The sequence below is a fragment of the Rutidosis leptorrhynchoides genome, chromosome 5 (genome assembly GCF_046630445.1).
Source record: "Rutidosis leptorrhynchoides isolate AG116_Rl617_1_P2 chromosome 5, CSIRO_AGI_Rlap_v1, whole genome shotgun sequence".
Lineage (NCBI taxonomy): Eukaryota > Viridiplantae > Streptophyta > Magnoliopsida > Asterales > Asteraceae > Rutidosis > Rutidosis leptorrhynchoides.
Genome location: NC_092337.1, coordinates 255,581,069 through 255,592,072, shown reverse-complemented (window position 1 = coordinate 255,592,072; position 11,004 = coordinate 255,581,069).

The following is an 11,004-nucleotide window of genomic DNA, read 5'->3' as shown; positions in this document are numbered from 1 at the left end:
TATGAAATAGTTCAAAATTTTTGAGACTCAACATTACAAACTTTGCTTATCTTGTCGAAACCATGTAAAGATTAAGTTTAAATTTGGTCGGAAATTCCCGGGTCGTCACAGTACCTACCCGTTAAAGAAATTTCGTCCCGAAATTCGAGTGTGGTTGTCATGGTTAACAATAAATATGTTTTCATGACGAATATGAATTGATAAAATAGAATTTTATCATCATTGAGTGATACAGATAAAACAATTCGATTATTCGAAGCGTACAAGTGAAGTTATCACAAAAGATTAAGATAGAGGTTTAACTTTTGACGTAGTCACGGTGGATTTTCCGGAATTCAAGGGCGTTAAAGAAATCTTTGAAATCTGGATAAGATCTGATTCTCTGGTGAATATGAAAATTAGGATCCTCTTTAAGTAAATGCGATGATATGTCTTGATTGCTTTGTCTGATATTTCATTATAAATTAAACTTTTTTCGTCCCATTATTTTCCACCACCTCAATACTTTCTTTCTTAGTTCATACATCCAAAAGATTGTGAAAATGCTTAATTACGTTCTAATCCTTGATATTTTCCTAATTATCATTTCTGTCATCCTTCTTTTCAATCTTCCAACAGAAAAATCTGTTTATTCTACTATTACCTTGGAGTAATACCATTCTTAATTCTACCGTGTCTTTATATTGCTATTCGTATAAATATTCACAGTTTGTAACCTCCGTGTTGTTATTGGGCTTTATATTTTCTCTTATATTTTGGAACTCTTTGTCTTTTTATTCTCATTTCGACCTCTAGTAAAGCGAGTAATGGTCCAGAATTCGTAAGTATGGAGTTTCAAATGAATTTAATGTTCTAAACAAGAAAGAATGTAATAGCACGATTTGATTTGTCAAATTACCAGAATCAGTGAGAATAGAACTATCAAGAATATACTTTCTTGATATGTTCAGAAGTTAAGCAGAATGAAAGAGTTATGTAACATGGCACATGATGACGTTATGATCTGTTAATCATCATGTCCCATTAGAAACTCAGCATGACTTACTGTAATATAATCACGTTGATCAAGTGTCATTATATTATACTAACTCATGCTTCAGTTCCCAACACTACTTCAAAATCATTCATAATTCAAACTCAAATTTTAAAGAAATTTAGAAACTAAAGTAGTTTCCTTTATGATGTAATATAGATAGTACGAAGAGATAAATAATTTCGGACGAGAATATTTATGAAAATATCCTCAGAAATATTTAAGATATTTATGATGATATTTTGGAATCTCTAAGTTCGATGATTGATGAAGAAAGATTTTCCGCAAGATGTTAACATGAGTACGGAGCAAGGTATTCATTGAAGGTTTCATCGGATCCAGAATTATCTGGATTTTTTGAATATATGGTATGGTCCTTATATTTGGGCCTTAGTCTCCTTCATGGTTTGCTCAATCTGTTTTTCAGTACCAAATTTTCTATCGAGCGTTCCTAACACTCCTTTCTTTATCATCACACTTTTGGCTGTTTAGACCATCTACAATTTTTCTGTTTCCTCTGCATTTAATGCTATGATATCTAAATCATCAGTTATTAATCCGAGGTGGTTTCAGGAGAATTCTGTTTTTAGATGATTAAACGCTGATTGTAATTGTCAAGATACAAAGGATGTTTAAGATGAAATCAAGTGGCAAACTTGAAGAATTATTTAGTTTCATATGTTATAATCAATATTTTAATTCATTTTAATTGTCCAATGTTGGTAGTCCACAAATAGTAGTTCAACAATTCATATATAGTTTAATATATAATATTCGAATTAATTAATACGTGTCGTAACCCATATATATACATGTCTCAGACTCGATCACAACTCAAAGTATATATATTATTTAGAATCAACCTCAACCCTGTATAGAGAACTTGATCATTACTACCTTTGCCTGACGTCGATATGATATGTCAAAACATTGTATACGTGTCCAGATATTTAAAGTACATAAAAAAATAAATAACAGAAATTAAATGACGATAAGTAAAATTGCGAGAATATAAATTGCGATAAATAAACTGCGATAAATAAATTGCGATAATAAAATGTAATAAGGAATTAACAGTTAGCTAGGAGCAGTTAGCTAGAATTTTGCTAGCGTGGATTCTTAACAAAATTTTCTCATAGTTAATTTGTTTGTTTCTAACAAATTTTATTTTATCCAATGTTTTCTTCATTATGCCACTTGTTGGATTCTGATAGGTCAAAATCCAAATATGAAATTGAATGAAAATGATTATTCTGCGGTGAACGGATACGTATATCTGTGGATGTAAATAGGATAGTAGATGACCGTTGAATCAGATTCGAAGAATGTACAGCGTGACTTATTAATGTGAAATCTAAATATTCCTCGGGTATTACCTACCCGTTAAAATATTTTCATCATTAACAGTTTGTACAAAAGAGCTTTTAAATACAATCTTTATGAAAATATACTTACATATATATTTTCTTCAGATGTAAGCATGGATTTAATGAGTTAATATAATATTAATCTCATTTAATTTACCATTAGAACTAGAATACATAATCTCTAAAACATTAGAGATTACATAATAGCTATGAAGAACGAAGATAATTGATGTAGAATGATACGTAGAACGATGATTATGCTCGAGGTACTGAATGAGATGTTGAGGCATGGATTGTTGATGGTACTGGTGCTGTTACTAATGGTACTGTTGGTGTCGGTGTTGTTGCTGAAGCTGGTAAATTTTGCACCATATTCTCCAAATTGATTACTCGAGCGCGAAGTTTGTTGACCTCTTCTATTATTCCAGAATGATTGGCGGTCGGAACGAGAGGATGAATAAGGTTTGGAATTTTAGATAGAATATAATCGTGGCGAGATATTCGGGAAATGAGGGTGAAAATGGTGTTTCGGACAGGTTCGTTGGTAAGTGCTTCGGGTTCTTCGTAAAGAGGGAAATTTGGTTGGTGGAAAGGACCGCCTTCTTCGCGTCTCCATTGATCAAGTTGACTACGAACCCATCAGACGAATTGGGGATGTATGATTGGTTGATTCATTCTGGTAACGCTTCTTTCGGCGCTTAGGTGAACATCCATGTCGGAATAGCTGTCGGAATAACTATCGGAATAGCTATCGAAATCTGAGGGACTTGAACTGGTTGCGGGATTCATATCGTACGATCAGATGAAGAATTTTTAATAAGAAACTGATTATAGGATGTAGATTAGTACCCAGCAATATATAATTTACATATGCATATATAATACTAAAATCCCATAAGTTACGGAGGAATCTACGGAAGCTGTCAGGCAAAGGTAACAATAACAGATACGCTAAGATATGAATTAGCAGATACGCTAAGATATGAATTTTGTCTATACACTATTCATGCAATCAATGCAATAAGATATGTCTAGACTAAGAATGATAAGCAAGAAATTTTCTGATGAAAATGATAAGCAAAACTTTTGACATGCAGACACGGTCGAAGTCTAGACTCACTAATGCATCCTAATAACTCATCAGTTATACACAGTAATGCAGACCTGGTTCGCTAAGACCACTGCTCTGATACCACATGTAAAGACCCGTCCTAATCTATAAGAACGAATACAATAACATATGATTACATCGCAAGGTATTTGACCTCCACATGATACATTTTACAAACATTGCATTCGTTTTTAAAAGACAAACTTTCTTCACATTGAATGTTGACGGCATGCATACCATTTCATAATATATCCAACTATAATTGACTTAATAATAATCTTGATGAACTCGATGACTCAAATGCAACGTCTTTTGAAATATGTAATGAATGACTCCAAGTAATATCTCTAATATGAGCAAATGCACAGTAGAAGATTTCTTTCATACCTGAGAATAAACATGCTTTAAAGTGTCAATCAAAAGGTTGGTGAGTTCATTAGTTTAACATAAATAATCATTTTCATCATCTTAATAGACCACAAGATTTTCATTTTCATTTCTCATAAATATACGTCCCATGCATAGAGACAAAAATCATTCATATGGATTGAACACCTGGTAACCGACATTAACAAAATACATATAAGAATATCCCCTATCATTCCGGGAAATCCTTCGGACATGATAAAATAACATCGAAGTACTAAAGCATCTGGTACTTTGGATGGGGTTTGTTAGGCCCAATAGATCTATCTTTAGGATTCACGTCAATTAGTAGATCGGTTTACTAATTCTTAGGCTACCAAGCAAAAGGGGCATATTCGGTTTCGATAATTCAACCATATAATGTAGTTTTGATTACTTGTGTCTATTTCGTAAAACAGTTATAAAAGCGCATGTATTCTCAGTCCCAAAAATATATATTGCAAAAGCACTTAAAAAGGGAGTAATGAAACTCACAATACGATATTTTGTAGTAAAATATGCATACGACGGAACTGAACAATGTAGGTTGACCTCGAATTCACGAACCTATTTCAAGTATATATAATAACATATATCCCATTTAATCAACTAAGTTTACTTATATTTTATAATGTATTAAAATTAGTATTTTTAAATATAATTAATCTTATAATATTTATATGATATATAATTTAATTAAAGTTTTATCAATATAAATGTTAATATATTTGTTAAAAACATATAAGTATATAATATTAGTTGACTTGTAATATATTTTTATATAGATAACATTTGTTTGTTAAAAATAATAATTATAATAATACTAAAAAATAATAATAGTACTGATAATAATAAAAATGATAATACTTTTAATAATAATGATAATACTAATAATAAAATGATAAAAATGTTATATGTTAATAATGATAATAATAATAATAAATGTGATAAAAATAATAGTAATAATAATGAGTAATGAGTAAACTACCTCGAAGAAGTAGTCCTTAAAAGAAATGCCCAAGTCCGGGTTTGAACCCGCGACATCCCGCTAACCCAACATCTTCCTAAACCACTCTTCTATCTTAACATTTCTGATTTAGTTCACTAACCACAACTATTTAACCCGAGACCTCTCTTTTAACACAAATGCTCTGAACCATAGTTCTGCCATTTCATTTCTGTTCTATTTCAGGATTTAAAACTATTTAACCTATGTATCTGTTTATTTTTTTTCAACCTAATCGATACCAACATACATCCAACAACATAACCATAACATCATTGTGTTCATCTTCACTCACCATCATAACCATCGTCATTTAATTTATCAACTTTTAATTATCAATTTCATCACGGCTAATCTTCCTTAACTATATACAGCTAGTTCGTCACAGGCCTAAATTAGAAACTGAACCTAGTAGTCCATTACACATTCTTGGCCCAATAACTGAAAGAAGGTTCACGGCAAACGTCCAGTACTATTCCTGATGGCCATCGCAGCCCAACACCTATTGTAACCCATTTAATAATTAAAAATCCCATGATAGATTGAGTTTTAAGTTTTCTGTTTGAGTGCGATTGGAAAACCAGAATTTTAACATCTTGACTCGTCACCATTCCATGGAATCACCTCATCATCATCATTTGATCATCAATCATCATGTTTACTTCATAAAATAATAAAAACCACGTCCCTACAGATATTTTTGTTGGCCATCTAGTCCAACTTGCCTAATCTTTGAGAAATTTAATCACGCATTGCATAGTAATTCAATATTCTAATCTACTAGTTCAAGTGGGTTATCTGGTAATAGAAACAACAAACCTCTCATCATTTTTGTTACTATATCAACAATATCACCATGATATTATCTTCAACTTAATATCAAATTCATTATTTTAATTGGATTAGAAATGGAAAACGTGACAGCGATGGTCATTATGGTAGTGGTTGTATCGAACAGTAGGTAGTAACAGAAAGCTCACAGGTGCAGCAACAGTTTAGTGTTGATGATTGAATATAAAATATGAAATTTGCTTTTCATTTTCTGATTAAGTGTTGGTGGTTGCATTTATAAAACACGAAGATGATGGTGGTTTGATCAAGGGTGACCGGTTGTGGATGGTTTCATGATGGTGGCGACATGTTGTGGTGAGTTTGTTCAATGGGTGTCGTCTTGGTGGTTGATGATAAAAAAAATATGATTAGCGAAGGTTAATGGTTTCAAGGGTGGTCTTCGTGTGAACCATAAAACAAAAGACGATGGTATCATTTAAGAGTGATGGTTGTTTTGGGTTGTGTGTTTTGTTGTGCAGGAACAACAACAAACGATTTGGGTTTTTGAGGTGATGAGTTATAATAGAAAAAGAATAGTGGTAATAGTTACAGGTTCGTTGTTAAGTGATAAAGCATAGTGGTTTACCTCGGTTAAAACATAATGGAAGTAGCAATAACAATCGTGATTAGTATCTTGATGGTGATGGGTTTGTTGTTCTTCGTCTACTACAGTAGCTAGCAACGATGGGTGTTTTGTTGAAGGTTCAATTAGAGGTGATTGATGGTGGTGTTGATAGTTAGTCGAAGGTAGTAATGGTTGTGGTGTGTTTGTTCCAAGAAATAGAATAGGAAATAAGGGAGTAATCATAAAAGATGTACAAGTTGTTAATGATGTTTTTGGTTCGTGATCTCGGTTCAACAAAAATAAATAGGTTTCGAAGTTCGAAGGGTAGCATAACCCATTTAGTAGTTTGTGATGATTGTATTGGATAGAGGTGGTGGTTGTGTGTGATGATCATGGTGGTTCGGTTTCGGGTCTAGTTTGTTCGAACATTAACTTAAACAAACAACCGGTAGCGATGTCAATTAAATCAAATGGGTTTGGTGTTGGGTTCATGAAGAGGAAATAAGAAAGAGAAGTAAAAAGGAAGAAGAAAGATGATTGTCTGATTGATACATGTACATCGATATATGAATATGTATACATAATCTAGTTAGTGGTGAACATAGTATGCATTCATAAATTCAAGGAGAATTTAATAATCTAACAATAATAATAAAATAATAATAATAATATAATATTAATTATAATAATAATAAATCAATCAATTGAATCATAAGTTAAATGAACGTGCTCAAATAATATACACAATAGTATAGCAGCCAGATATTCTGCCGACAATTTTAGAAGGAATAGTATTTCATATCCCGTTGTTACTCAGTGGCGAATAAAAGTCTTCAAAAAACTCTCATATTTTTAAATTAACTATATTTATTTATTTTGGTTATTATGGTATAAAATTCGATCATTAACTATTAAATAAAAATTATATTAATTACTCACTCCCAACCCCAAGTAAAATATAAGAAGTTTTAAAATTCAACAAATAGTTCCTAAATACATATTTAATAAGCCTATAATTTGTAAAACTCATTTTCGGATAACCGTTTATTTTAAAATCACATAAGTTTCTTTTTAACTCGTTTACTGTCAATCAAATGACAATTGAGCATTACTTTCGTTTACTAAATAACTTTGAAATGACAAAATATATATTTTATATACTTTATTATATATATACTCTTTAAATAATAATTTTTATATATTATTATGATTTTTCAACATTGATTATAACAATTACAATATATAACATTTCATTTTATAATATATATATATATATATATATATATATATATATATATATATATATATATATATATATATATATATATATATATATATATATAATATTAAATATACTGATATTATTTCCAAACAATTAAATCATATATTATTTCAAATAATATTTCAAATAAAATTATATATATCTATTTACAAATTAGTTGTTCGTGAATCATCAGTAATGGTCGAAGGTCAATTGAATTTATGAAATAGTTCAAAATTTTTGAGACTCAACATTACAAACTTTGCTTATCGTGTCGAAACCATGTAAAGATTAAGTTTAAATTTGGTCGGAAATTCCCGGGTCGTCACATGAATCTTAACTCCCCCTTGATAGTTGCGGGTTTTAGGGGAGTTATGTTTGAAAATACGGGGTTTGCACTGTTATTTATGCAAAAGCCATTTTGGATTTTGAAAATCATATTATAACAACGGGTCTCACACTGTAATTTATGTGAGAGCCATCTTTCTTATCTCTCCCTCAAAATGTGATGCATCAGATTTTAAAAAACACAAAGCTCCCCCTAGGCAAGTGCATCACTCCCCGTAGGCACTTTTCGTGTTGGTAAATGTCAGAGAAATCAACCATGCCGATTTCACCAACCAGGTATTTGAACGTGGGTTCATCTAAAGCCTTGGTAAGTAGGTCACCCAGTTGATTCTTAGTGGGGACAAAGTAGAGTTCAACATTCCCTTTCTCAACATGATCCTCTATGAAGTGGTAGCGAATTTCAATGTGTTTGGTTCGAGAGTGTTGAATCGGATTGCTGGTAATAGCAATGGCACTCTGAGAGTCACAGTAGATCAGGATTTTGTGGAATTTAAATCCATAGTCAAGAAGTTGGGTTTGCATCCACAAGACCTGTGAACAACAAGTCGCAGCTGCAATATACTCAGATTTAACTGCAGAAAGTGATACGCAGTTTTGTTTTCGAGATGACCAACTGACTCATTTACGACCTAGGAATTGAAGTCCTCCGGAGGTGCTTTTTCGATTAACTTGGTCACCTTCATGATCAGCATCCGTGAATGCCGTGAGGGTGAATCCAGTCCCGAAGGGATACCAGAGTCCAAGGTGAGCGATGCCCTTAAGATAGCTAAATATTCTCATGACAGCCTTGCAATGGGAATATCTAGGGTTAGTTTAAAATCGGGCTCACATGCATACAACAAACATGATATCGGGTGTACTAGAAGTGAGATACATCAATGAGCCTATCAAGCTTTGGTAGAGCATTTGGTCATACGGTTGTCCATCCAGATCAGCATGCAAGGAGGTGTTAATTGACATTGGGGTAGGGCTTATTTTCATCTCGGCAAAGTTAAACTTTTTGAACATATCTGATATATACTTAGATTGTTCAATGAAAATACCAGTTGAAAGTTGTTTAAATTCCAATCCCGGAAAGAAGCGAAGTTCTTCAAGCATGCTTATTTCGAATTTATTTTTCATGAGTTCAGAAAACTCATAGCACCGAGCGGAGGAAGTGGAACCAAATATGATATCATCAAGATAGACTTGAATTAACAGGATGTGTTCATTTTGTTTTCTAATGAACAAGGTCGTGTCGATGGTTCCACGGGAGAAGCTGTTTTTGAGAAGGAAGGCAGTCAAGGTTTCATACCAAGCCCTAGGTTCCTGTTTCAGGCCATAAAGGGCTTTGGACAGGAGATACAAATGATTGGGTCGTTTGGAATCAACAAAGCCTTCAGGTTGACTGACATAAACTTCTTCTTCAAGTACACCATTTAGGAAATCAATTTTGACATTCATTTGATAGACAGTAAACCGCTTGTAAGCAGAATATGATAGGAACAGTCGTATAGCTTCTTGGCGAGCTACAGGAGCAAACATTTTTTCGTAGTCAATCCCTTATTGTTGTCGATAACCTTTGGCAACCGGACGTGTTTTGTTGCAAATGACAATGCCTTGAGTATCCTTTTTGTTTTTGAAGATCCACATGGTGTCAATGATGGTTTTACCAGGTGGTCGTGGAATAAGTTCCCATACTTCAAGACGATAAAATTGATGATATTCTTCTTGCATGGCGATTGACCATTCGGGATCTTGTAGAGCCTCATGAGCTGACTTAGGTTCTACTTTGCTCAGAAAGGCAGCAAAGAGACATTCATTGTTGGAGGCACCCCGAGTTCAAACTGGAGCATTTGGATCACCAATAATTTGATGAATTGGGTGATCCATGGTCCATTTGGTGGTGTGCGTAAGTAGAGATTGGTTTCATTGTCAAGAGATGTGTCAACATAAGAGGAGGATGAAGATCCTGTTGGTTCTGTATTGATAGTAGGATATGTGGCATTCTCTTCCCACAGAGGTATGGGTATATCGACATTTTCATCAATGGGAAGCACATGAGGAGTTGTTTCATCAGAAAAAGGGGTATTTGTTTCACTAGAGGGAGAGGCTTCACCAGTTTTGAGGGGGGGCGTCTCTACTATTGGAGTATGAGAGGAGACCGAAGAAGCATTATTCGTGAAGACACTCCTGTGTCAAGGTCATCCAGAAGAAAGAATTCAGATTAATCATTTTCATCGGACAGAGATTCGCCCACAGCTGCGGGAGTGGAAGAACTAACAGTGATGGATTTATGGGGAATAGGTTCAAGAGCTACCGAAGGAGTTGGTAGGATTGGTGAAATGATGGGTTCAAACAACACATCGAGGTCATCCGAGGTTGCAAGAGGAACATGTCAGAATGGAGATTCAGGTGTAGAAGGATTAAGACTGGGTCGAGAACCACTATGTCCAAGTATCATTCCAGACATATCGTCAAACTTAACATTTGTGCTTTCTTTGATGATGCGAGTTCGATGGTTATAGACACGGTAGGCCACACGATCCTGTGAATAGCCAATGAAAATGGATTCATCACCACGAACATCAAACTTTCCAAGATTGTCCTCATCATTTAGAACATAGCAAACACACCCAAAAATGCGAAAGTACTTCACATTGGGTCGGCAATCAAAGAGAAGTTCATATGGAATTTTTTCAAATCGACGATTGATGATGGAACGGTTTTGAGTGAAGCACGCAGTGTTGACAACCTCAGCCCATAGGGATGGAGGTAGCTTGGAGTAAACAAACATTGTCCTTGCTGCTTCAACCAGGGTATGATTTCATCTTTCAACAACGCCGTTTTGTCGTGGAGTACGGGCGGCGAAGGTTTAATTGGTTATGCCGGCATGATCAAGATACGAATTGAGTATTGAGTTCTAAAATTCAGTGCCATTATCAGTTCTAAGAATACGTACAATCTTATTGGTGGACAATTGGGTTCTTTTCAAGAAATCAATGATTACTTTGGGAGTTTCACATTTACTTTTCTAGAATCTGACCCAAGTGTAATGTAAGTAATCATCAACTATTACCAGAATGTACTTTTAGCCG